Raw genomic sequence first — 27524 nt, 5'->3', positions numbered from 1 at the left:
TCCAATATAAAATAGTACACTGAATTGTTTAATAATAAACAGTACATTAAGAGCTTGTATATACTGACTGGGAACCAGTGGTGGCTTTTAAATTCTCAGAAAGGCTAAACATTTTATGGTTAGCAGAAACCACAGGTAATGATGAAGGTGCTCCATGTCTCTGTAGCAGTCATTACATTAAAAATGTTTACAAATTATGTCACTAGCAGTAACAGAATTTTACTGGTATTAGTCATAAAGGTGAAGAGAGAAGAAAGAGTGAAGTATGCATTAGTTAAGTGTGGCAAGGCAATAAAAAGACAGAGAAAAGTGATAAATTTCTTCTATAGGTGCTTTGCTGCAAACAAATTCAAAACAGCAATATAGATATTTAAAAAGCCAATGTTGCCCTAACTGTTGTCCCAGTCAGTATATACAAGCTCTTAATGTACTGTTTATTATTAAACAATTCAGTGTACTATTTTATATTGGAGAATATTGATTCTTAACACTGGCTTTCCTGGTCATCCAGAGTCAACAGTAATATAGGGGAAAGTATTTTCCCCCCAATTTTAAAGGTTTCTTGTTCTCTACACTTGTGTATTATCAGTGATACAAAAAAGCCAATGTTGCCACTCTATCAGTGGATAGAGCATTGGCCTGCGGACACAAGGGTCCCGGGTTCGATTCCGGTCAAGGGCATGTACCTTGGTTGCGGGCGCATCCCCAGTGGGAAGTGTGCAGGAGGCAGCTGATCGATGTTTCTCTCTCATCGATGTTTCTGGCTCTCTATCCCTCTCCCTTCCTCTCTGTAAAAAATCAATAAAAAATATATTTTAAAAAGCCAATGTTGGAAACATCCACTGATAATGCCTGTTGTTTTACTTTATACTTAAATTACACAGCAGAAAATTATGTTTATTAATAGTTTAATGTATACAGGAAACATCCAGATTTATGAATATGAAGGTACATATCTCACATTAATTTAAGTCTACATAAAGTAGAGCCTTTATACTGACATATTGAAATTTACTTTCTGCTTAGCCTTTTCTGTTATGTAAACAATTGTACATTTATTTGCCATTCTAAAACTTCAGGATCAAGTTCACATAATTTTGCTAAATTTCCGTGTTTGCTCAGAAGCAGTTTACAGTACTAATATCAACCAGTCAAAGAACAGCTTCAACAAGAAAGTTATGTCCAAAGGGGAAGAGAGAGAGCAAAAAAGAAAAATGGTAAGAAAAATGCTAACTAAGGTAAAACAGATGATGATGGGGAATGGGAAGTCACAAATGTTCACAGAAAATAGGTCAGTTAGTAAGTTCTTCTGCAAAAAGCCTACACACTTCAGTCAAGCACATCAGTAGAATGATTTGGGAGCATAAAAAGTTTTCCGGCCACTTGTGATTTCCTCTGTATGAAAAGAAATCTGCAGTCTAACAAGCTGATCTTCATCAGCCAAGCTGGTTCATATGCACATTGTTCATTTGAGGTGCCCAGGGTCCAGTCCATACCATTTGAGGGCCATTATTTTCTGGGGAGCTTGAAACCATCTTTATTAGGGAGTCCCAAGAGGGGTCTGCTGCAAGAGGGCCATTAAATATGGGTCCTGCAGCACCATCAGGAATAGGTTCTACTGAAGGAATCATTGCATACAAAGAAAAAGGCATACCCCCAACTTTAGGAAAGTACATGTATCCTGCATGAACATGCTAATGGAATGTACCAGAAGGAGTTACAATTCCTATACTCTCTCGCTCCATTGCTTGATGCTGTGAAAACACTCCTGGATCAGACATTGGTCTATGAATCATAGAATTTTCCATCCCAGGGTTACACCAGTCAACTTTGTGTTGATTGCCACCAATCCCTTCAAAAGACCAGATGCCACTGTGCCCTACTGATGTGGACAAATTACTCCCAATAACAGATGGAGCTCAAGTTCCAGTTTGCCTGATATGTGCAGAACATTCAGTCCCAATAGGAACTGGAACTTTTCCGTCCTCAGAGATGTTGCTGGGCTTTTCTGACCCTAATTGTACTGATGATGGGGCAGACGAAGGTACACAAACTCCAGAGGATACTGACTGTGCAGAGGAATCATTTAATGCTGATGAACCTGGGGTCAACAAACTAAGTGGAGAAAAATGTTGTCTATTAAAGTTAGCAGCTGCGGGTGCTCTTCGAAGGGGTGCCCCAGGCCCATACATCTGACCTCCTGAAAGGTTTGAGGCAAAGTTTCCCAAATGTGTAGAAGATGTTACAGAACCATATGGCGAGTCCATATTGACAATACCTGAGGGACTTGGAGCAGGTCTCTGTAATGGTGGTCTAAAACCTGGAGCTTTGGAAGTATCAGATTGATGTAAAGGATCTGAATTTGGCAAATATGAGGAGTTTCCTAATAGCATAGACTCTGGTGTTGACTGAGATGAAACAACTGATCCTCCCCAGGAGGCATGAGAAGTAGGACTGTTTTCAAACAATGTGCTAAAGGGCCCAAATGGTAAGGGTGCACTGAAATTGGGAGCAATCAGCTTATTTGCTGGATGTACTGAATTTTGACAAGCACTTTGTGTACTTAAGGTCAAAGATAGCTGAAGAGAAGAGGGAACACTGTGAGGTCTTTTAATGTGATTGACACTGAGGACTGCAACAGATGAATTCTGAACTGGAGCTAGATTCTTATGAGGGGCAGTTGTACCATGAGAGGGTGGTCTAATAGCAGGGGTTTCCATTTTAGGAGCAGGCTGGGAGCATCCCATTTGCGTCCTGAGGCATGGGTAAGTCACTGGGGCAGTAGAAGGCACTGCCACCGGAACAGAACTTGTTGCTAAAGGAGGAACAGTCATTCTAATTCCTCCAAAGGAGGAACCTGAGACTGCTGAAGAGGTGGTCTTGGCTCCTGAGAAACAGATGCTGGAGTTTGTTGCTGAACAGAATGAACTGATGAACTGCCGGGGTCCAACCCCAGCAGGTCCAGGGGTCCCCAAAGGTGTGGACGGAGTCGGCGAAGAAGGAATGACACGGAGGCAGCGTTCAGTTGATCAGCAGCCTAGCCAGGATCTCTAGCCAAGTTCTGGTCTCGATCTCCAGAGAGGTTCTGCTTAGGATCTCCAGCCAGGTTCTGTGTCCATGTTCTCTTGCTAGGTTCTCCAGATTCTCCAGCCAGGTTCTGTAGCCATGTTCCCTCGCTAGGTTCTCCAGCCAGGTTCTGTCCAGGTTCTCCAGCCAGGTTCAGTCACCAGGTTCTAGTCAGGTTCTCTTGCCAATTTCTGTAGTCAGGTTCAGTCCAGGATCTTTTGCCATGTTCTCTCGCTAGGTTCTGTCTCTAGGTTCTGAGGCCAGTTTCTCTCCAGGATCTTTTGCCATGTTTTCTCCAGCGAAGTTCTTCTGTCTCTAGAGAACGTTCTGTGTAGGTTCTGTGCCTCCTGGTTCTGTCTTCTTAGTTCTGTCTCTAAGTTCTGTCTCTTGCTGTCTTATTACATCTGTATTTATACCAGTTGATTCAATCCTATCAATCTCTATTACAAAGGTTAGGGCGTTTCTTATCTCCATTCCAGGGAGTAAAGATTATGTGGCTTAAGCATGATTGTTCATAGTTAAAGTGATTAATTACCCACCTGGCACTTAGTTAAGGGGTTTTATTCCCTCCCTAACTTCAGGGGAAAATCCCTACCTGGGGAAACAACCTTTCTCAGAGAGGTGACCTTGGTTAAAACATAGCGCTAAGGGGAGCAAACATATTAAGAACAGTATGCCATATATGCCAGGTCCCTTGAAACAGCAAGGATGGACCGGCTCCCGGCAATGAACTCCCAGAACTGCTGCTGTTTGAAGGTCAACTATTTACTGTTCCTGCTACTGGAGGACTACCTGCTTCCTGTTCCGAGGAAGATGCCCCTTTATTTGGAGATGCTGTTCCACAATCCAAAGGGATATTTCTAGAAACCCCTACTGGCTGAGATGGTGGTGATGGGGAAGTTGGGGATGATACTGGGTAGTGTTCTTTGGCAGTCGGCATGGGATATGTGGAATTTGTGGGTGCAGTGCTGTTGTTGCTTGCTGTGGTTGTTATCATTGTGGTGGTGGCATTGGATGTCTTCACAACTGTGACAAAAAGCTGCCTTCTGACAGAAGGTGAACTTGGACTGCCATTTGTAAGTGTACCAAGCACCGTTGAAGCTGATGAACTGGTTGTAGTTGTTGGACTTGAAGTTAAAGAACCTGCTGAATTCACCTGAGAACCACTGCTATCCTGATTGCTATGGCAAGACACCATGTGAGGCTTAGGTGAGTTAGTAGCTCTGGCAGGGCTCAAAGGCCTGACAGGAAAAGGACCCCAAGAGGATTGAGCTGGTGGAAAAGTACCTCCAAAGCGGGTCATGAGCAACCTTGCTGGACGGATCTGCTGGAAAGTCTAAGCAGCAAGCAAAGCATGTGCAAACTGTAGAGGAGGATATGCTAATGGAAGAGAAACTGTGGAAAACCAGGCTTCACATTATTCACTGGGTTCTTATTGGTTTTGTGAGTAGATGCAGAAGAAATTCCAGGCACAGTGAGTGCTGTGGCAGTTTGAGATGTTGATGACAGAGCTACAGTCGTCATTTTAATTCCCATTAAGGAACTTATAGCAGCAGTGGTGGTAGGTGCTGAGGACCCTATTTTGGAATTTACTGAGCTTTTCAAATGATTCTTTGGAATAAGTTAATCAATTTCTTTATCTGGATCCTTGATCAGAGCATTGATCAACTGAGTTTCTTGTCTTGTTGTTTCAGTGCCACCCCTTATAGTTATTATCTGGTCTCCTGTCTTGTCTTTCTGCTTATCAGTGTCTATGTGTGCACCCGTGAACTCCCGAATAGCATTAATATTATAGCCTCCTCTTCCAATCACTCTGGATATGACAGTTGATGAAACAGATACTTTCTTCGACCTTTTTACAACTTCTTTCCATCCTTCTTCCCTCTTTTGTCCTCACTTAGAACTTGCTACAGTTAACTTCCCATTTGGAGAAGAAAGGAGAGATGGACCCAATTTTGTGCAAGTGGATAGAGAATTACTGGTCACTTTAATGACAGTCTCTGACAATTTTATTAAAGCCTTGCCAGAAACAGATTTTCTCTCCTCCTTTGGAAATGTAACCAGAACTGATGGCTGTTTCTTGTTGGGCACAGTGGTAGTAACCACAGCAGGTGAATGATTGTCACTCTTTCAGCTGCTATTGCTGTTACTACTTTCATCACTGCAGCTGGAAATCCTCATGTTACCATTGTCCCCACTGTTGCTGGTACTGCTACTTTTTGACTCTCCTCTGTTCACCTTCTCTGGATGACTGTATGAGATTGGTAATGGGTCAACAAATATAATTTGAACTTTTTCTGGAGTCATTTTTTTTTCCTGTTTTTCCTCTTTGAACTGGTTGTAGTTATGGTATTATTTCTTTTACCATGGGAACCTGCCAAAGTTGTCCAGGTTGCAGATATACCTATAGTAGTAGTGGTTGTGGCACTTGGGGGCTCTGTCAAGACTTCAGGCTCATCTTAAACTTTATGCTTTTCTTTTTCTTGAGCAGCTTGGAGTTCTAAGTTCTCTTTATTTTTTGCTTCAATTTCTTCTAGTTTTCTTCTTTGTTCTTCCTTTTTCTTTCTTCTCTTCTCCTTTCGCTTTTCTCCTTTGGCAACCAAAGCCAGCCTCTGACTTTCTTCTCTTAACGGGGAATTGACAAGATCTGGGTTCTTATTTTCTTGAAGGAAAGATTTCAATCATGAGTCAAAGTGTAGAAAAGCAAGCAAGACTTTATTGTTTTCAGCAAAACACACTTAGAACAGTGAAATAAGGAAGGGCATAGAAGAAGCAACAGGAGAGCCTAGGCTGGGTTTCTTTGGCTTACAGGGAAGTCAGAGAAAAAAGAGCCTTGGAAACAGGTTCAGATTAGCTTGGGAAGAGCTGCCACTGCCAATTGCTTCCCTGGTTCAAAGTATCCTGAGGTTCCTTGGAATTTAGGAGATAGGAGCCTGTGTGGGGGAAAGAAGGGCAAGGGAATCCAGTCACTTGAAGTTTAGATAGGTGAGGCTGTGGAGTTAATTAATGATAAAATTGATTAGGTTAGGTTTAGTGATAGCTCTATCTGTCATGGCCATCTCTTCATTATCTTTGATGTCTACACAGGTTTTTAGTACCTGAAATAATCCATCTCAATAATATAATGGAGTTATTCTAGCTGGTACATAAGTCAATTTTTCTTTTCATAGAGAAGCTAATTACTTGCTTGACATTACTTTATTGAATTACTGTCAATCTACTATGTGCCTGACATTTCAGCAGGCAACAGGGAAACAGTGATGACTAAAACAGACACAATCCATCCATACAATCCAGGTTCAACAACTTTATAGTATATCTTGTTGGATGTAAAATACTTTTTTTGAAGACATTTTCTGAGCCTCTACTCATGCGCATGAGTAGTACTGCACACATGCACACATGTACTACTATAAAGAAACACATGCAGACACATCCTATCTAATAAAAGAGAAACATGGTAATTAGTGTATGACCTCTACCCTTCCCATTGGCTAATCAGGGCAATATGCAAATTAACTGCCAGCCAAGATGGCAGCCGGCAGCCAGGCAGCTTAGAGCGAACATGAGGCTTGCTTGCTTCAGTGACGGAGGACTCCAACGTTCCCCACCTGCTGCTGCAGGCCTCTGAGCTGCAACTCTAAGCAACTATGTTACAAATATAGAAGCTAAACAAAGCCCCAGAAACCTGTTTTAGTCCACCGGGCTTCAGCCAGCAGGATCGCAACGTTGTTTCAAATACAGAAGGTAAACAAAGACCAGAAACCTGCTTTCAGCACCGGAGGCCTAAGAGCTGGAGCCAAGCCTCAAAGCTAAAGCTGGCCCAGAATAAAAAAAACAAAAAACAAAAAAGGAGCGGTTGGGAGCTTCAGTCACCCACGAGCCTGAAAACAGCCCTCAGCCTCTCACCCAGAGTGGCCAGGCACCCCAGTGGGGACCCCCAACCTGAAGGGTGTGTGACCAGCTGCAAACAGCCATCATCCCCTCATTCAGGCTGGCCAGACACCCCAGTGGGGACCCCCAACCTGATCCAGGACACCCTTCAGGGCAAACCAGCCGGCCCCACCCATGCACCAGGCGTCTATCCTATATAGTAAAAGGGTAATATGCCTCCCGGCACCGGGATCAGCGTGACAGGGCAACGCCCAAACCCCCTGATCAGCCTGCGGCTCTGTGTGTGACTGGGTGCAGCTCCTCAACCCCCTGTTCGGCCCTGTTCTGTGTGTGACAGGGTAGAGCCATAACCTCCCCATCGGCCCTGCCCTGAGTGTGACAGTGGCAGCGCCCCAACCCCTTGATCCGCCCTGCTCTGTGTGTGACAGGGGGTGGTGCCCCAACTCCTCTATCGGCCCTACTCTGTGAGTGACAGAGGGGAGCTCCCCAACCCCCTGATGGGCCCTGCTCTGTGCATGACAGGGTACGGAGCCCCAATCCCCTGATTGGCCCTGCTCTGTGCATGACAGGGTGTGGCGCCGCAACCTGCCCATCGACCCTGCCTTGAGTGTGACAGTGGGTGGTGCCCCAACCCCCCAATCGGCCCTACCCTGAGCGTGACTGAGGGTGGCATCACAACCTCCCAATCTGCCCTGCTCTGTGCATGACAGGGGGCAGCGCCCCAACTCCTCAATCGGCCCTGCTCTGAGCCTAACCAGGGGCTGCACCTAGGGATTGGGTCTGCCCTCTGCCACCTGGGAGCAGGCCTAAGCCAGCAGGTCATTATCTCCTGAGGGGTCCCAGACTGTAAGAGGGCACAGGCCGGGCTGAGGGACCCCCCTCCCGCCTCGAGTGCACAAATTTTTGCACACCGGGCCTCTGGTAATATTATAAAGAAGTACCTGCACACACATACTACTATAAAGAAGCCCAATATATATGAGAAACAAAATCATCTCAACTTCCTTTTGGAAATCTATAACTACAAATTAACTATGCTGGTACGATAGGCTGAATAGTTCCATCTCTCAAAGATGTTCACATGCTATTTCCCAGAACCTATAAATAAAGGTTGTCCCAAAATTCACGCAAGAAGTAATTTTGATAGAAAATACAGGTTTATAATTAAAAATTATAAATTTTTTATAATTCTTAAAATATACAGTATAGGGTTATGTATGGAATAGCATATCAGGTAAATGGTCTCCACAGACTTGCTGGCACATACACACTCTTTTGTTATTGCCTGAGCAGCCGCATTTTCGAAGAAGAATGAATGGTCCGATGATACCTCCAGCCCAAAATCCGCACCAAACAGTGACACGCTGTGGATGCATTTGTTTTGCAACAATCACTTGTGGATTTTCTGAACCCCAAATGCCACAATTTTGTTGATTAACCAAGCCATCAAGATGAAAATGAGCCTCATCGAAATTCAGCCACATTTATGCAAAACGGTCATGGAAAATTTCAACAAAAGAGTGCGTATGTGCCAGCAAAGTCACGAAGGAAATTTACCCAATATGCTATTCCACACATAACCCTATACTATATACTTTGTGAATCAATAAAAAATTTACAATTTTTAATTATAAACCTGTATTTTCTATCAAAATTACTTCTTGCATGAATTTTGGGACAACCTTTATTTTACTTTAAATGGCAAAAGGGACTTGTGATGTGGTTAAATTTGGAGATTGCCATGGATTATCTTTGTGTACCTATTGTAATCTCACAGGAGAGTCCTAGCCAGAGACCACCTCATAGCAGCATTGGCAAGAAAGTGAAACAATGAACTTGGAAGGCCATGGACCTTGGGCATTAGCAGGGTTGACGCCAGCACAGATTGCTCTTGCTGAGATTGTGGTGTCTCACAGCAATTTCCTGACCTCATAATCTTTAAGTAAATGTTTAGGATAAGGACACATGTTTAATATCTTAATCAATAAAGAAAAAAAAAATGTTTACTGAGCTTTACTGACATTTACTGACCGTTGATACTATCTGCTTATTACATGCTCTGCCTATGTGTTTCGCTAAGGGCAAATGTGTAACCAAGTTGAATAAAAACATGCAAGGCAAAGACTCGTGGTCCTTCTTCCCAAAAGAGGTTCCACCTAGCCCCCATGCTTAAAAATTATTTTTTGTGTAGTGTCTTCATTGTGCATCAGCCCTTCTCCAGGTCCTCCTGAACCCGCTATGCAGGTACTGGCAAGTGGTGTCCAAACAGCGACTTAAGGAGAAGGTTCGTCTGAGAGGAGCAAAATGAAAGTGGAAGTTCGCTGAACTCACAAGCCCAGGCCACCTGCGGAGTCACGACCATAAGTGGATGGAGACTTTCCTGAATTTAGCCATGCCATCATGGGGCAGAATTAGAGTAAATGGGAAAAACATTATTGTAGACTTTGGCTTTCATACTCAAGGATAAAGGAATTAAGGTGTCAGAGGGTACTCTCTTACAGTTTTTGCATATTATCATAGAACATAATCCCTGGTTTCCTGATGAGGGTACGTTAGATGTAGAGTGTTGGGAAAGAGTAGGACAGAACTTGAAGAGAACTCATCAGCAGGGGAAAAACTTGCCTCCAAATTGTGAACAGATTAGACTTTGTGGAAGAAGAGCCTGGTGGGCTTTATCAGCTATAGGGGATCCTGATGGAGTATTTATTAAGTGTATGCAGGCACCTACTGAATCATTTTCTGATTTTGTGGCTCGCCTCACTCAAACAGTGAGAACACAAATACAGCATGAAACAGCAGGAGACATCATGATTCAATAATTAGAATATGAAAATGCCAATGATGATTGTAAGAAATGTCTAACACCTCTGAGAAAAAGTGGTACTATTACAGAAATGATTTGAGCATGTCAGGATGTAGGATCAGGCACTTTTTGAACAATGCAGCTGCACCCTTCTTGTGTCCTAAATGCCAAAAAGGAAATCACTGGGCTAATTAGTGCATATCCAAACTTCATAGAATTGGGCAGCCCTTAAATCAAGGCATAGGGAGTGGCCAGCCACAGGGAAACAGCCAGAGGGCCTTGCCCAATCCCATCAACAACAGGGGGTTTATGCCCTGCAAGGCCCACAGTGGATTTCCTCATCTGAGCCACCCCAGGGAGTGCAGACCTTGATCTTACTAGCATAGTAGCAGTCATTCTGACCCCTGACATGGCTCAGCAAGCTGTTCCTATAGGAATTTGGGGGCCTGTACCACCAGGAATGTTAGGATTAATCTTAGGGAGAAGTGGAAACACTTTGAAAGGATTAACTCTTTTGCCTGGAGTCATAGATTCAGATAATGAGGGAGAAATCCAGGTAATACTAGAATGCAAACACATTATACAAGTTACCCCAGGACAAAGAATTGTTCAGCTCCTACTCTTATCTTATATTTCAGCAGGGTGAGGTTATAAATAGAAAAAGAGGAACATAATGATTTGGGAGCTCAGTTATTTATTGGGTACATGAAATTAGTAAAACCCGCCCTATGATTAATTTAAGAATATAACGAAAACTGTTTAAGGGTTTAATAGACACTGGAGCTAATGTCAGTGTTTTTAGTAAAGAATTCTGGCCTCCAAATTTGTCTATGGTAGAAGCTATGGGGTCTATTATGGGGGTCGGAATTCCTGATAATACTCAACATAGTGCTGCAGTGTTAAAGTGGCAAGATGAGGAAGGACAAACAGAATGGTTTCAGCCCTATATAGTTTCTGGAATTGGAGTCAACTTATGGGGCCGGGATGTTTTGGAGGGTTTACAAACTCGTATTATTACTGGCAAAGGACAACAGTTAATAACCCAGATGGGATATCAAGCTGGTCAAGGTTTAGGAAAAAATAATTAGGGGATTAAAGAACCCATTCAAGCTAAAGGGAACCCAGGAAGACAAGGATTAGGATATTAACCTTTTAAGGAATTGTCACTGATCAGTATCTTAACCCCCATGCTGATCCTATACAATGGAAGAATCCTATACAATGGAAGGAATATATGGGTGGATCAGTGGCCATTAACCAAGGAGAAATTAGGTCATATTCATGAATTAATACAGGAACAACTGGAACCTGGCCATATAGAACCTACCAATAGTACTTGGAATATTCCTATATTTACAATACCTAAGAAGGCAACGGGAAAATGGCGGTTGTGACATGATCTTAGAGCAGTTAATGCTACTATGCATGACATGGGAGCTTTGCAGCCTGGACTTCCCATGCCATCTCAAATACATCTAAATTGGTCTTTTATAGTAGTAGATCTCAAGGATTGTTTTTTTCACCATTTTCTTGGCACCTCAAGATAAACAAAGATTTGCCTTTTCAGTGCCATCCATTAACAATGTAAAACCTATGAAAAGATATCAATAGAAAGTTTTACCTCAAGGAATGGCCAATAGCCCCAACTTGTGTCAGAAATATGTTGCTCAAGTTATCCCACCATTAAGAGATAAATATCCTCAGCATTACATTATCCATTACATGGATGACTTGCTCTTAGCAAGCCCACAGGAAAAGCAGACTTTAGCAAAGTTTACCCAATTAGAGAAGGAACTCCCTAAATGGGGCTTAAAAATTGCTCTGGAAAAGGTACAAAGAGAAATGCCTTTCAAATACTTAGGAACTGTCCTAGCTGGTTTGGCTCAGTGGATGGAGTATCGGCCTGCGGACTTCAGGGTCCCAGGTTTGATTCCAGCAAGGGCACATACCTGGGTTGCAGGCTTGTGCAGGAGGCAGCCAATCAATGATTCTCTCTCATCATTGATGTTTCTGTCTCTCTCTCCCTCTCCCTTCCTCTCTAAAATCAATAAAATATATTTTTAAAAAACCACGCAAATACTGAGGAATCATAATTGAAAACCAATGTATTAGGCCTCAAAAAGTAGAAATATGAAAGGATTGCCTTAAACCCCTAAATGACTTTCAGAAATTATTAGGGGACATTAAATGGTTAAGACCTTATCTAAGAAACTCTACAAGAGAAATAACAAATTTATTCAATATACTTATGGGTGACTCTGATCTTTCCTCACCCCAAACAGTGACAGATGAAGCTAGGGAGGAGTTACTAAGAATTGAGCAGGCAACCTCCTCAGCCTAAGTAGCACGGGTACAGCTGATGTTGCCTTTATTAGGACAGATTAATCCTACTACAAATAGTCCCCCTGGGGTCATCTTAAAAAAATAAGGACTCTCCTGACATTATTGAGTGGGTCCACCTAAGGCATCAATCCTCTAAAACTGTGGTTACATACCAGTATATAGAACTCATAGCTGAATTAATATCTCAACTCAGAAAGCGCTGCAGGCAGCTGATAGAGGAGAAGAGCCACAGTGCATTTATCTTTCCCTCACCAGGAAGCAGTTACAAACTTTATTTCAGACTGATTTGAATTGGCAAATTGGAATAAGTAGATATTCAGGGGAACTCATACCCCTATTATTATACCAAAAAAAAAAAAAAAATCTAAGCAGGAATCTATTCCTGGAGCATTAATGATTTTTACTGATGGCTCCTCTAATGGCAAAGCTGCTTATCATACAGTAAATTCAGACTGAGTCATCCAGACTAGTCACACTTCTGTACAAAGGATTGAATTAGAAGCTATCAAGGCTGCACTGCAGGATTTCCAGGAGCCTCTCAATGTATTTCTGATTCTGCCTATTCTGCTGGCCTAGTAAACAGAATTGAGACTGCTCGATTAAAATGGCTCAGTGATCAAAGTCTATTTATACTTTTTAAACAGGTACAGCAAAGACAATATCCCTTTTATATTACTCATATCATGGCTCATACCACCCTTCCTGGTCCATTAACAACAGGAAACACATATGCCAATCAGTTAGTCACTTTGTTACAGCAAGCCACAGAATCTCATCAGCTTTTACATCGGCCTGCCAAAATGTTGTCTAAACAATTTTTGATCCCTTGATAGCAGGCTAAACAGATTATCAAGGAATGTCCCACTTGTATGTTACATCTGCCTCAAGGGCCTAATACAGGATTTAACCTTCAAGGATTGAAAACGGACCATATCTGGCAGATGGATATAACACATTATACTCCCTTTGGACATCTTGGGGCATTACATATCTCTGTAGATACCTTTTAAAAGGTCCTTTGGGCCCCTGCATCTACAGGGGAAATAGTGAAATAGGTCATTAATCATTGTCTAGCTGTTTTGCCATATGGGAATTCCAAAAATTATTAAAACTGACAATGAACCTGCATACATAAGCTGTCATTTCCAGCAATTTTGTACAAAATGGAAAATTCAACACATTATGGGAATACCATACAATTTCCAAGGACAGGCAATTATAGAACACCAACATCTGTGGCTAAAATCCCAACTTGAAAAACAAAAAAGGAGGAATACTAGAGAAAACTCCTCTAGGTAGACTACATTAAGACTTAATTACCTTAAATTTTTTCACTTGTAACATTGATAGTAAGACCCCAATGGAGCTACACTGGTGTCATGATGCGGCAAAGGAAAAAGGCTTGGTCAGATAGAAGGATCCTGAGTCTGGTTTATGGAAGGGTCCCGACCCTTTGTTAACATTTGGTAGAGGATATGCTTGTGTATTTCCAGAAAACTCCTCCAAGCCTGTGTGGATTCCTGCAAAGAACATCAAACTTCAACATGGATCCACAGGAGGAACTGACCAAACTAATGAGGACTTTACACCTGGAGCCTCAACCTGTACCTGTGGCCACAATCAACTACTCTGGCCCCAGATAACAATTATCCCAGGCAAACTTACAAACTGGTTCCTTAAAAAGGACATGGAAGAATTCAATCATTTTCATTGGATCTCCCTACATTTGCCTCTTAGCCTAACCACTATTGTCTGTCTCATTCTTGGTCTTGTGTGTTTAATTCTAGTCTGCAGATGCAGAGTGAAAAGTGTTAAAAAGACTCAAGCCCTCCAGATGGCATACACTTTTCAAGATTTATTAAGAAAACAAAAAGGGGGAGATGTGGGAACCACCACATAGCAGCATTGGCATGAAAGTGCAACAAGGAACTTGGAAGGCCATGGACCTTGGGCATAAGCAGGGCTGATGCCAGCATAGATTGCTCTTGCTGAGATTGCAGTGTTTCAAAGTGATTTCCTGACCTGACAATCTTTGAGTAAATGTTTACTGAGCTTTACTGATGTTTACTGACCCTTGATACTATCTGCTTACTACGTGCTCTGCCTACGTGCTTTGCTAAGGGCAAATGTGTAAATAAGTTGAATAAAAACAGGCAAGGCAAGGACTCGTGGTCCTCTTTCCAAAAGAGGTTCCACCTGGCCCCCATGCTTGAAACTTATTTCTTGTGTAGTGTCTTCATTGTTTGTCAGTCCTCCTACAGGTTCTCCTGAACCCACTGCTCAGGTTGCGGCAAGAAGGCAGTGTTGTGACAGAAGCTGAGGTTAGGGTATTGCACAGAAGGGATCATGACTCAAGGAGGGCAAGTGGCATCTAAAAACTTTGAAAGTCAAGTAAATGAAATTTCTCCTTAATGCCATCTTCTTGCCTTCCGCATCTTTTTTAACCTAATCCCAATTCTGGCCATTAAGCAGCTCCATCTCTACGCAATTCATGCCCAAGGTCTGCTTAAAGCTGAATTGGTAAGTTCATCTTATTCCACCAATTTGAATCTTTCATGTTCCAGTGATATTCAAACAGTACTTGAGCTTTCTGAACTCAATACTGTGCTTTGTAATTGTTTTCATGGCATCTGGAGTATCCATTATGCTGCTGTACCATATTATAAATGTCTAAAAGAACAGGGGTTATATATACTTTGGGTTTTTTATCATGCTGATAGGGCGCCCGATTTTCTCACATCATAGCATGCATGGAAAATAATAGAATTCACAGAGCACACTTAAGTAAGTGTATGTTGTTGTTCCTGGCCAGGGTTCTGGCTACCCCAGCACCTGCCTGAGGGTCCAGTCAAAACTTGGAAGTTAACTCAAAACATGGAAGCTGAAAAACTTTCCTAGGTATTTAGTAACCCCTGTGATTTAATGGAGTTCAGGTCATGTTTGCAAACTTTGCTTGTTGACCAGGAATAATAAAAGTACTGGAATTTCTAAATTAAGATATATATGACTGTCAAAAAAGGAAATAATTTATGCTTTTTAGGACTGTAAATCATAAACTACTTTTACACATAACTTCATGACCATCACAAGAAGCCTGTGAGATAAATAGGCATTATTGCTGCTATTGTATAAATGAATAAGCTCAGATTTAGAGGAGCAAATTATTTCCCAAAGTTATCAAATGTCAGAGCCAGACAAAGCCTAGCATTTCTAGTTCATTGTCCTTCCCACCATGATTAATCAATGTCCCCAAATCTTATAGTGATGTTTCTAAAACCCAGATAAAAATAGAAGCAAACTCATTTCTTTAAGTTTTAAATATAAGCTCAGAATTTTATATTCTAAGATCTGGGTGTTTTATTTTCATTTCAAATAAAAACACATTAAATAGTATAAAAATTAACATAATACCATGGTTTTTATTTTGAAGAGGGATTTTAATATATTTTTATTGTTTCAGAGAGGAAGGCAGAGGGAGAGAGAGAGATGGAAACATCAGTGATGAGAGAGAATCATTGATTGGCTTCCTCCTGCATGCCCCCTACTTGGGACTGAGCCCACAACCCAGGTATGTGTCCTGACAGGAAATCAAACCTGGGACACTTCAGTCAGAAGTCTGATGCTCTGTCCACTGAGCCAAACCAACTAGGACCATAATACTCACTTAGGTGAAAGACCCTCATGTATTTGCACTATTAAACATAAAAGTTTTTGGAAACTAATAACACCCACTCCGAATTGGTGAAGTATACTCAGCGGGTGAGATAGTTTGAAGCGGGGAAGTGCAGAGTTCCCCTGGAAAGGTAAAAACCAGGGATCTGGGAAGGAAAGTTTGCCAGACCTCTGAGCCCAGAGGGTCAGAGGGAGACCGCGCTGTGTCTCTTGGGACAGGCACAGCCCCTGACTGGGGAACGGAGATCTGTGGGACTGTTGGTGCTGGGGGATTGGAGATCTGGGTTCCGTAATTACGGAGGACTGAGCCTAAAAGGGGCAACCTGAAGTGCTGACAAGACCATGCAGTGCCGGTAAGAGAGGAGCTTACAAAGACTCAGCCTTCCCCGTTTCTGCAGCCGGCGTTTGTGTGTTTGTTTTCACTGAACCCGGTTCATAGGACATTTCGGATACAGACACTCACCCATGCTGAGGAGTGGGAGAAGGTGCAGATGAGTGGAATCTGGGGAGAGGCTGGGGAGAGAAGGGGGGCCAGGAGAGGTGGCAGCAAATTGAGTGCTGAGTCACCCTTGAGCCCAGGACTTGGGCAGCTATTTTCCCCTGAGGACATAACTCCTAACTCCTCCCTCCAGCCCCCAGGCAAAGAATACAGCACCCAGATTCCACCCTGAATGAGATGAAGGATTAAAATAATCTGATTAGTCCCTGGGAGTTAACAGGGTCTGGCCTATAGAGAGGTTTTCAGTCCCAGCAACAACAACAACAACAACAACAACAACAATCAAAGACATTCCAGAAAACTGGGATCTTAAGCCACCCAAAGGAATGACATTTCAATTTTTCATTTTTATTTTTATTATTATTTTGTTAGCTTTTTTTTTGCTTCTTTCTTTGTTTTCCCTTTTTTTGTTTGTTGATTTTTTTTGCTTCTTTCTTTGTTCTCCTTTTTTTTTTGTTCCTTTATTTCCTACTTCTTTTCACATTACTTTTTCAACCACATGAACAGCATACACATGAGTGGCGTGCTCTTGTCCAGGGAGCATCAGCCCCATGAGCAGCCTGCCTCAAGCCTCAGAGAGGCAACCTCATGTGGCCTGCCTCTGTCCAAGGAGCAACAGCTGTGTGAGTGGCCCACTTCCCTGTCCGAAGAGCAGCAACCATGCAAGCAGTCCGACCTGTCTGAGAAGCAGAAGCCGCACGAGCAGTCTTCCTACATCTGAGGAGTGGCAGCCCTGTGCAGCCCGCCCCCATCCAAGGAGCAGCAGCTGCGCACAGCCTGCACCCTGCACTAGTCCAAGGAGCAGCAGCTGCACAAGCATCTTGCCCTCGCCAAAGAAGCAGCAGCCACATGAGCAGCCTGCCCAATCTGAAGAACAGCAGCTGTGTAAGCAGCCCGCCACCATCCGACGAGCAGCAGTTCTGCGAACGGCCCGGACCCATTAGAGGAGCAGAAGCAGCCCACCCTGGTCTGAGGAGCAGCCACACGAGCAGACCACCCACATCCGAGGAGCGGCAGCCCTACGCAGCATGCACTGGTCCAAGGAGCAGAGCCACAACAGCCTGCACCTGTACGATGAGCAGCAGCCGATCCTAGGAGCAGTAGCCCCACAAGCAGCCCACCACATCAGAGGAACAACAGAAATGTGTAGCCCGCCCCCATTCAAGGAATGGCAGCCTCATGATCAGCATACCCTCTGTCTGAGGAACAGCAGCTGTGTGTGAAGCCACCCTCCACCAGCCAGAGGAGCCACCACAGCTGTGAACAGCACTATCCAGAGATGCTGTCAGATGAGGAACAGTTGCTACCACAACCTCCCGAGGAGCAACCACAGCCTGAGGAGCCACGGCCACCCAAGGAGCAGCCCCTGAACGACTCAACATCTAGATATGTTAGTGAGATCAAACATGGGTAGATAAAGAAAAACCCAAAAGAAAGAAGAGGAGGACTCGCCAGACAAGCAGCTTAGTGAAACAGAGGCATGCTACATGTCAGAAAAATAATTTAGATTAAGAGTCCTAGAGTGCATAAACCAGATGGTGGAAAAAATCAACAACTTATGCAAGAATCAAGAAGAAACAGATGAAAAAATCAACAACTTACGTAAGAATAAAAAAAGAAATGGATTAAAAAATCAATAACATATGTAAGAACCAAGAAGAAATGAAGAGTGATATTGCTGCAATAAAAAACACCATTGAAAGTTTCAACAGTAGACTAGGAGAAGCAGAGTACCGAATTAACGAATAAGAACACAGGGAAGCAAAACACACACAAACTGAACTGCAATTGGCAAAAAAATTAAAAGACAGGAGGAGAGCCTAAGGGAGCTATGGGACAACGTGAAATGAAACAACATACGAATAATAAGGGTGCCAGAACAACAGAAAGAGGAACAAGGATTAGAAAACCTATTCGAAGAAATAATATCAGAAAACTTCCCTGAGGTGGGGAAGAAAAAGACACACAAGTAAAGAGAGTCCCAACAAGATGAACCCGAAAAGACCCTCACCAAGACACATCATAATTACCATGGCAAATGTTCAGCACAAAGAGAGAATCTTAAAGGCTGCAAGAGAGAGATAGCAAATTACATATAAGGGCTCTCCCATTAGATTATCGGATGATTTCTCAACAGAAACACATCAGGCCAGAAAAGAATGGATGGAAATTTACAAAGTGATGCAAAGCAAAGGACTGAATCCAAGAATACTCTATCCAGCAAGGATATCATTCAAAATTTTAAGGGAAATAAGAAGCTTCACAGACAAAAAAAGGCTAAGGGAGTTTATCACCACCAAGCCAGCAATGCAAGAAATGCTAAAGGGACCAGTGTAAAAAGAAGAAATAAAAAGCTCAGAAAGAAAACAGGCACAAAAAATAGAAATGGCAACAAAAAAGTACCTTTCAATAATAAAAATAAACGTAAATGTATTAAATGCTCCAATCAAAAGACATGGAGTGGCTGAATGGATAAAAAAACATGACCCATATATTTGCTGTCTACAAGAGACCCACCTCAGAATAAGGGACTCACAGAGACTTAAAGTGAAGGGATAGAAAAAATATATCTTTCAAGCAAATGGTAATGAAAAAAAAGCTGGGGTAGCAGTACTTATATCTGACAAAACAGACCTCAAAGTGAAGGCCATAACAAGAGATAAGGAAGGCCACTTCATAATACTAAATGGACCAATACAACAAGAGGATATAACCCTAATAAACATGTATGCACCCAATGCAGGAGCACCCAAATACATAAAAAATTCTTGGAAGATATCAAGGAAGAGATCAACAATAATACAATCATAGTGGGGGACTTAAATACACCACTGACATCACTGGATAAATCCTCTAAACCAGGGGTGGGCAAACTTTTTGAGTCAAGGGCCACAATGGGTTCTTAAACTGGACCGGAGGGCCGGAACAAAAGCATGGATGGAGTGTTTGTGTGAACTAATATAAATTCAAAGTAAACATCATAACATAAAAGGGTACGGTCTTTTTTTTTTTTTAGTTTTATTCATTTCAAACGGGCCGTAGTTTGCCCACGGCTGCTCTAGACAAATAATCAGCAAAGAAACAGCAATCCTAAATGACTCACTAGATCAGATGGACTTAATTGATATCTTCAGAACATTTCAGCCCAAAGTTACGGAATATACGTTCTTCTCAAGTGCACATGGGACATTTCAAAAATAGACCACATATTGGGTCACAAACAAAGTCTCCCCAAATTCAAGAAGATTGAAATCATATCACGTATCTTCTCAGACCACAATGGCATAATATTAGAAATAAACTACAACAAAAACAACCCAAAATACTCAAACACTTGGAAGCTGAATAGCATGTTATTAAACATTGATTGGGTTACCAATGAGATCAAAGACGAAATTGAAAACACCCTGGAAACTAATCACAATGAAAACCCAACAATCCAAAACCTATGGGACACAATGAAAGCAGTCCTGAGAGGGAAGTTTATAGCTCTACAGGCCTATCTCAGAAAAAAAAACAACAAAAAAACAAAAAACAAGAAAAAATGTCAGTAAGTCATCTAACACTACATATCAAATAATTAGAAAGAGAGCAACAAGAAAAGCCCAGAGTGAGCACAAGGAAGAAGATAATAAAGATCAGAGCAGAAATAAATGACATAGAGACCAAAAAAAAATACATAAAATCAATGAAACCAAGAGCTGGATCTTTGAAAGGATAAACCAGATTGATGAACCTCTAGCTAGGCTCACCAAGAAGCAAAGAAAGAGAACCAAAATAAACAAAATCATAAATTATAGAGGCAAAATAACAACAGACCTCACAGAAATACAAATGATTGTTAACAAATATTATTGACAACTCTACTCCAACAAACTAGATAACCTGGAGGAAATGGACATATTCCTAGAAAAATACAACATTCCAAAACTCAATCAGGAAGAATCTAAAAATCTCAATAGGCCAATAACTATGGAAGAAATTGAAGCAGTCATCAAAAAGTTTCCAGCAAACAAAAACCAGGACCAGACGGCTTTACGGGGGAGTTTTACCAAACATTCAAGGAAGAAATAAAACCTATCCTCCTCAGACTACTACAGAAAATTCAAGAGGAAGGAACACTTCCAAGCTCATTCTATGAAGCCAACATTGCCCTAATAACAAAACCAGGTAAAGACAATACAATGAAAGAGAATTACAGGCCAATATCCCTCATGGACATAGGTGCCATATTCCTCAACAAAATCTTAGCAAATTGGATCCATCAGTACATCAGAAATATCATACACCATGACCAAGTAGGATTTATCCCAGGGATGCAAGGATGGTACAATATCTGCAAATCAATAAACGTGATTCATCACATAAACAAATTGAAAGAAAAATACCACATAGTCATATCAATTGATGCAGAAAAAGCATTTGACAAAATCCAACACCCCATTTTGATAAATAATCTCAGCAAGGTGGGAATAGAAGGATCATACATCAACATAATAAAAGCCATATATGACAAGCCCACAGCCAACATCATACTCAATGGACAAAACTAACACCATTTTCCCTAAGAACAGAAACAAGACAGTAATGCCCACTCTCACCACTCCTGTTCAACATAGTCCTGGAAGTATTAGCCATTGAAATTAGACAAGAAGAAGAAATAATAGGCATCCAAATTGGAAAAGAAGAAGTAAAATTGTCCTTATTTGTAGATGACATGATATTATACATAAAAAACCCTAAAGATTTCATAAAAAAACTATTAGACTTAATAAATGAATTTGTCAATGTAGCAGGATACAAAATTAATGCCAAGAAATCTATGGCATTTCTATACACCAATAGTGAACTTACAGAAAGAGAGACTAAAAAAACAATCCCATTCACCATCGCAGCAAAAAAAATTAGGATACCTAGGAATAAACTTAACTAAAGAGGTAAAAGACCTCTACTCAGAAAACTACAGGGCGTTGAAAAAAGAGATAGAGGAAGACATAAACAGATGGAAGAACATACCATGTTCTTGGATTGGTAGAATCAACATCAATAAAATGTCTATACTACCCAAAGCAATCTATAAATTCCACGCACTTCCCATTAAAATACCGATGGCATATTTCACAGACTTAGAACGAACTCTCCAAAAATTTATCTGGAATAAAAAAAGACCCTGAATAGCTGGAGCGATCCTGAGAAATAACAAAGTAGGTGGGATCTCAATACCAGATCTCAAGCTGTATTACACACCACTGTTCTCAAAACTGACTGGTACTGGCACAAGAACAGACATATAGATCAATGGAATACAATAGAGAGCCCAGAAATGGACCCGAACCAATATGCTCAATTAATATTTGACAAAGGGGGCAATAACATACAATGGAGTCAAGATAGTCTCTTCAATAAATGGTCCTGGGAAAATTGGACAGATACATGCAAAAAAATGAAACTAGACCACCAACTTACACCATACACAAAAATTAACTCAAAATGGAGAAAGGACTTAAATGTACGACGGGAAACTATAAAAATACTAGAAGAATCCAAAGGCAACAAAATCTCAGACATGCCAAAGCAATTTATTCCCTGATACAGCTCCTAGGGCACTCGAAATTAAAGAGAAAATGAACAATTGGGATTACATCAAAATAAAAAGCTTCTGCACAGCAAAAGAAACCATCAAAAAAACAACAAGAAAGCCCACTGCATGGGAAAAAATATTTGTCAATGTTATCACAGATAAAGGATTAATCTCCAACATTTATAGACAATTCATACAACTTAAGAAAAGGAAGATAAACAATCCAATCAAAAAATGGGCAAAGGACCTAAATAGACTCTTTTCAAAAGATGACATTAAGAAAGCAAAGAGACATATGAAAACATGCTCAAAGTTACTAACCATCTGAGAAATGCAAATCAAAACAACAATGAGGTATCATCTCACACCTGTCAGAATGACTATCATCAACAGATCAACAAACGACAAGTGCTGGAGAGGATGTGAAGAAAAAGGAACACTCGTGCACTGCTGGTGGGAATGTAGACTGGTGCAACCACTATGGAAGACAGTATGGAGTTTCCTCAAAAAACTAAAAATTGAACTCCAATTTGACCCCGTGATCACACTTCTAGGAATATATCAATAAGATATAAGAAAACAGAAACACCAATCAGAAAGGATATATGCACCCCTATGTTCATAGCATCACAATTTACCATAGCTAAGATCTGGAAACAGCCTAAGTGCCCATCAGCAGATGAATGGATTAGAAAACTGTGGTACATCTACACAATGGAATACTATGCTGCTGTAAAAAAGAAGGAATTCTTACCATTTGCAACAGCATGGATGGAACTGGAGAGCATTATGCTGAGTGAAATAAGGCAGTCAATGAAGGAAAAATACCACATGATCTCACTCATTCATGGATAATAAAGACCATTATAAACTTATGAACAAAAATAGATACAGAAGCAGAGCAGCCTCGAACAGACTATCAAACTGCATCGGGAAGGCCTCGGAGGGTTTGGGGGCAGGAGTGTGGGGGGAGGTTAGAGATCAACCAAAGGACTATAAGCATAACCAATGGACATAAGACACTCGGGGGTAGGGGAGGCCAGGGGATTGTCAAGGGTGGGGGAAAAAAGGAGACATATGTAATACTCTTTGTAATACTTTAAGCAATAAAACAATTTGAAAAATAAAATAAACATAAAAGTTTTTAAGTTTTACAGTTAACTGCTGAGGTAGCAAATGGCAGCCCAATGGGGAAGTGCTACAAGGTATTTGAAGATAAGAGAATGGGTCAAATAGTGAAACCAAATGCATTATGAAAATTGCTTAGGGGTCTGCCTGGCTGGAGGAAAAATAAGACATATATCGCTGCCCTTGAGAAATATGGACAGCTAAATTATTTTACTTTTATATCACCTATTGAAGTCAGTGACTTCCTTCAGGAAGTATCAATATAGCAGTTGCATACTTAGAATGAATGTCAGTATACTATCTATTATTCCCCTATTCCGCCATAAAATGAAAAATAATTTAATTTATTCAAATTAGAAGGGTGATAATATGGTACCTTCCATAAGCTGCATGCAGGCCTCTCCAAAATAATACTGTCATTATTCTGGGTGTTCCCAGGATCTAGCAAAAGATGAAAATAGTTCACTATGAAGTTTGTTAATTCTCCGTCACCTAATAATTATTAATTTAATAAAACAATTGCTTTAAAGAAATTATTTTTTCAGGAAGCATATGTGTGGGAAGGAGGTTAGTTGTGTTTCAAACAATAGAAAGGTTAAGTTTTGGTGTTCTTCCTTTGTTCATTCAAACAAGCCTTGGATGAAGCAGTTTTCTGTATCCTCTCTATATTATGCTAGTTTTTCTGAGTGGTTACTTTTAAAATGCAAATGGATTGATAAGCAAATAAGGATGACACGGGGATACCAATTACAATAGATTTTGGAGTTTAAAATCTAGCTGTATCTCTTATTTGTTACTTAACTACTCCTAAATCTCAGATTCTCATCTATAGAATGTGTGATTTTAAAAAAATCAGTCCTGAAAAACCAAGATGGCAGCATAGGTAAAAACCGGAAATTGCTGCCTTGGACCACAACTTCAAAAATACAACTAAAAGTAAAACGGACATCATCCTGAACCACAGGAAGGCTGGCCGATGTGGAAATTCTATAACTAGAAGGAAAGAGAAAAGCACACTGAGACACAGAGGAGGTGAGGAAGTAAAGTGCAGAGGTACAGTAAGGAGGCACACATGGAAAGGGCTGGCAACTGAGGATGCAACTGTCTTTTTCAATCGGGAGGGAGACACAAGCTCCCAACATCTCTGAACTCCAGTTCAGGGCGAGTCCCTGGGGACCCAGACTCATACGGGGAGAAACTGGACTGTCTGGCAGCAGGTGGAACTCGAGGGCGGCTTTCTCTCAGAGGTGCTTGCAGTGATTACCAGGACACTGAGACAAGGGGCCCGTTAGGGTAAGACTGAGGAGCAGCCATAGCTGCTTGCTCCACCCTATTGATCCCCTGAGACCCCGCCCCACCCAAGTTGTGGGCAGAGGCTTTTTCATATGAAAGGGCTCGCCCTTTGCAATCTGAAAATTACCCAACAAACTGAAGCTGGGTCAGAGGGACCCAGAACTTCCAAAAGAAGGCCCAAGGCTCCACAGCAGCTTGCAGTGCTTCACAGCTGGGCCTCATCTAGGCATCTCCAAACCCCAAACAAAGAAGAGGAATCTCTCCATAGCTCCTGCTGGGTAGCCTCAGGCAGAGGCTAAATTAGCACCTCCATAGAGATCCAAGAGCCAGTGTACCCAGTGGTCAGAGTGGGACGATGCAGATTATAACTCCTCAGATCCATAAGGGACACACTAATGGGACAGACTCAGTGAGCACCAAAGCCCCACTGAAGCAATCTTGCCCCAGAAAGGTGTCTCCAGCACAGAAGTTCTCCCACTGCAGACACAGCTGATTCTCAGAGCCAATTGGCCTGAAGGTCAATTCCTCCCAGTGATACCTACAACAATCAAGGCTTAACTACAACAAGACTGTGCACACAGCCCACAAAGGGGTACACCAAGAGTGTCCATCTCAGGTAATTGGGGAGGCTGAGCCACTGGGCCCTATAGGACACCTAGCACAGAAAGCCACTCTATCAACACAGGGAAGCATAAAAAAATGCAGAAACAAAGAAACAAGTCACAAATGATAGAAATGGAGGAAAGCAAACTACTGGATATAGAGTTCAAAACCACGCTTATAAGGTTTTTCAAGAATTTTCTAGAAACCGCTGATAAATTTAGTAAGACCCTCAATAAGTCTAGTGAAACCACTGATAAATTTAGTAAGACCCTCAAGAAATCTAGTGAGACCCTCGAGGTTATGAAAAAGGACCAAGTAGAAATTAAGCATACACTGACTGAAATAAAGAATATTATACTAAGTTTCAACGCAGACTAGAGGATCTCAAGAATCAAGTCAAAGATTTGAAATACGAAGAAGCAAAAAACACCCAACTGGAAAAACAAAAAGAAAAAAGAATCCAAAAATATGAAGATACTGTAAGGAGCCTCTAGGACAACTTTAAGTGTACCAGCATCAGAATTATGGGATGCCAGAAGAAGATAAAGAGCAAGATATTGAAAACCTATTTGAAGAAATAATGACAGAAAACTTCCCCTACCTGCTGAAAGAAATAGACTTACAAGTCCAGGAAGCGCAGAGAACCCCAAACAAAAGGAATCCAAAGAGGACCACACCAAGACACATCATAATTAAAATGCCAAGAGCAAAAGACAAAGAGAGAATCTTAAAAGCAGCAAGAGAAAAAAAGTCAGTTATCTACAAGGGAGCACCCATATGACTGTCAGCTGATTTCTCAACAGGAACTATGCAGACCAGAAGGGAGTGGCAAGAAATATTCAAAGTGATGAATAGCAAGAACCTACAACCAAGATTACTTTACCCAGCAAAGCTATCATTCAGAATTGAAGGTCAGAGAAAGAGCTTCACAGATAAGAAAAAGCTAAAGGAGTTCATCACCACCAAACCAGTATTATATGAAATGCTGAAAGGTATCCTTTAAGAAGAGGAAGAAGAAGAAAAAGGTAAAGATACAAATTATGAACAACAAATACACATCTATCAACAAGTGAATCTAAAAATCAAGTGAATAAATAATCTGATGAACAGAATAAACTGGTGAATATAATAGAATCAGGGGCATAGAAAGGGAGTGGACTGACTACTCTTCGCGCGGGAGGAAGGGGTGTGGGAGGTGCAAATCAAAACTACAATGAGATACCACCTCACACCTCTTAGAATGGCTATTATCAACCAGATAAGAAATAACAAGTCTTGGAGAGGTTGTGGAGAAAGGGAACCCTCATTCACTGCTGGTGGGAATGTAAACCAGTACAGTCACTGTGAAAAATAGCTTTTAGTTTCCTCAAATTTTAAGAATACAGTTACCATATAATCCAGCAACCACTCTTCTGGGTATCTTGCCAAAAATTTCAAAACATTTATTTGTAAAAATATATGTATCTCAATATTTATTGCAGAATTATTCATGGTGGCTAAATCACAGAAACAACCAGTGTCCTTCAATGGATGACTGGAAAAAGAAGATCGACCTCTTTGAGCCCCAGTTTTTTTTGTGAGTTAAATGAGAAGAATTAATTCTTTTTGTAGAATTGAGGTGAAGACTATAGATGAGCTGTGTAGGACCTGGCACATTGTAGATGTTTAATAAACAAAAGCTGTTATAATTAGTATTACAATCTCTCCTGGAAGAGCTTTTGTGTGTTTAGCTTATTCTATATCTATACATAATTCTAAAGAATACTTCAATATTTGGTTTGGTATAGTATCACAAACCTTTTAATTTTTATAAAGAGATAAAAATTTTATAAATATATTTTCTCAAGGTTACTTTTATATTTATCTAATGACATCTAGTCATTCTAATGCTTATAAGTCTTAATCCAAGATTACACTATAAGCAAAAAAAATTCTAACAGCATTTTGATGAAACAGTATAATTCATTTGGGGCAATTGACAAAGCTCATAAAGCAAGACAGAAAGGGGGTGAAATTACTTTCCAGCCAGTTGGCAGATGTCTCCATTCTGTTTGCTGCCAACATCAAGAACAAAAGCTACATTTTTAGAATAGTATTGAAGCGGAACAACTGGATACAAGGTGACATTCTTGAGCTGTGAAGAAATGATAAAAAGAACAGCAAAAATGAGGAGCAAAAAGAAAAGTCAATTAAAAAAAAAACCTGCTTATAATACATAGCTTGACCCAGCTGACATAAGCACATTTTTTAAGATGTGGTAAACTTTTTCCTCAAGGTTTTAACATTGAAAGTGAATACCCCCTCTCCTGGGGGCAGGGAGGGAAAACACACCATAAAACCTATGCAACCTTGAAGGAGAAGAAAATGGCAGCTGAATAGGCAGACTTGTTGGGCACCTCGTCCCAGGGCCAGGATGGAAATACACCTGGAATTTGCAACTGAGGTCCAGCTGAGGAGATGGCTTATAACAAGGAAGATCAGAAGGCACCTAGAGACTGGTAGGAAGGGTGAGATCCTGACAGGGGGGTTGCCTGGAGAAGAGGGTGCTGAGCTATGGGGAGAACTGTTCTGGGAGCACACACACCCACCTGCCATGGCAGTGGCAGGAGCGCCTTCAGACCTTCAGCGGTGTGATCTTCCAT

At 41.2% G+C, this 27524-nt stretch overlaps 1 pseudogene across 1 annotated transcript; it reads right to left on the bottom strand.

Moving 5' to 3' along the window:
• Positions 1 to 1436: 1436 nt before the first annotated feature.
• On the bottom strand, positions 1437 to 27524 carry LOC308515448 (ankyrin repeat domain-containing protein 17-like; annotated as a pseudogene). The gene is made up of 5 exons: positions 27471 to 27524; positions 26901 to 27016; positions 11091 to 11125; positions 3795 to 5728; positions 1437 to 2936 (listed from the first exon to the last, which is right to left on the bottom strand). The product of its transcript is annotated as an ankyrin repeat domain-containing protein 17-like (transcript).

Source organism: Myotis nattereri, assembly GCF_964212035.1.
Source record: "Myotis nattereri genome assembly, chromosome: 3".
Taxonomy (NCBI): domain Eukaryota; kingdom Metazoa; phylum Chordata; class Mammalia; order Chiroptera; family Vespertilionidae; genus Myotis; species Myotis nattereri.
The sequence above is the reverse complement of the archived record's forward strand: the minus strand, read 5'-3'. Positions and strand labels throughout refer to the sequence as shown.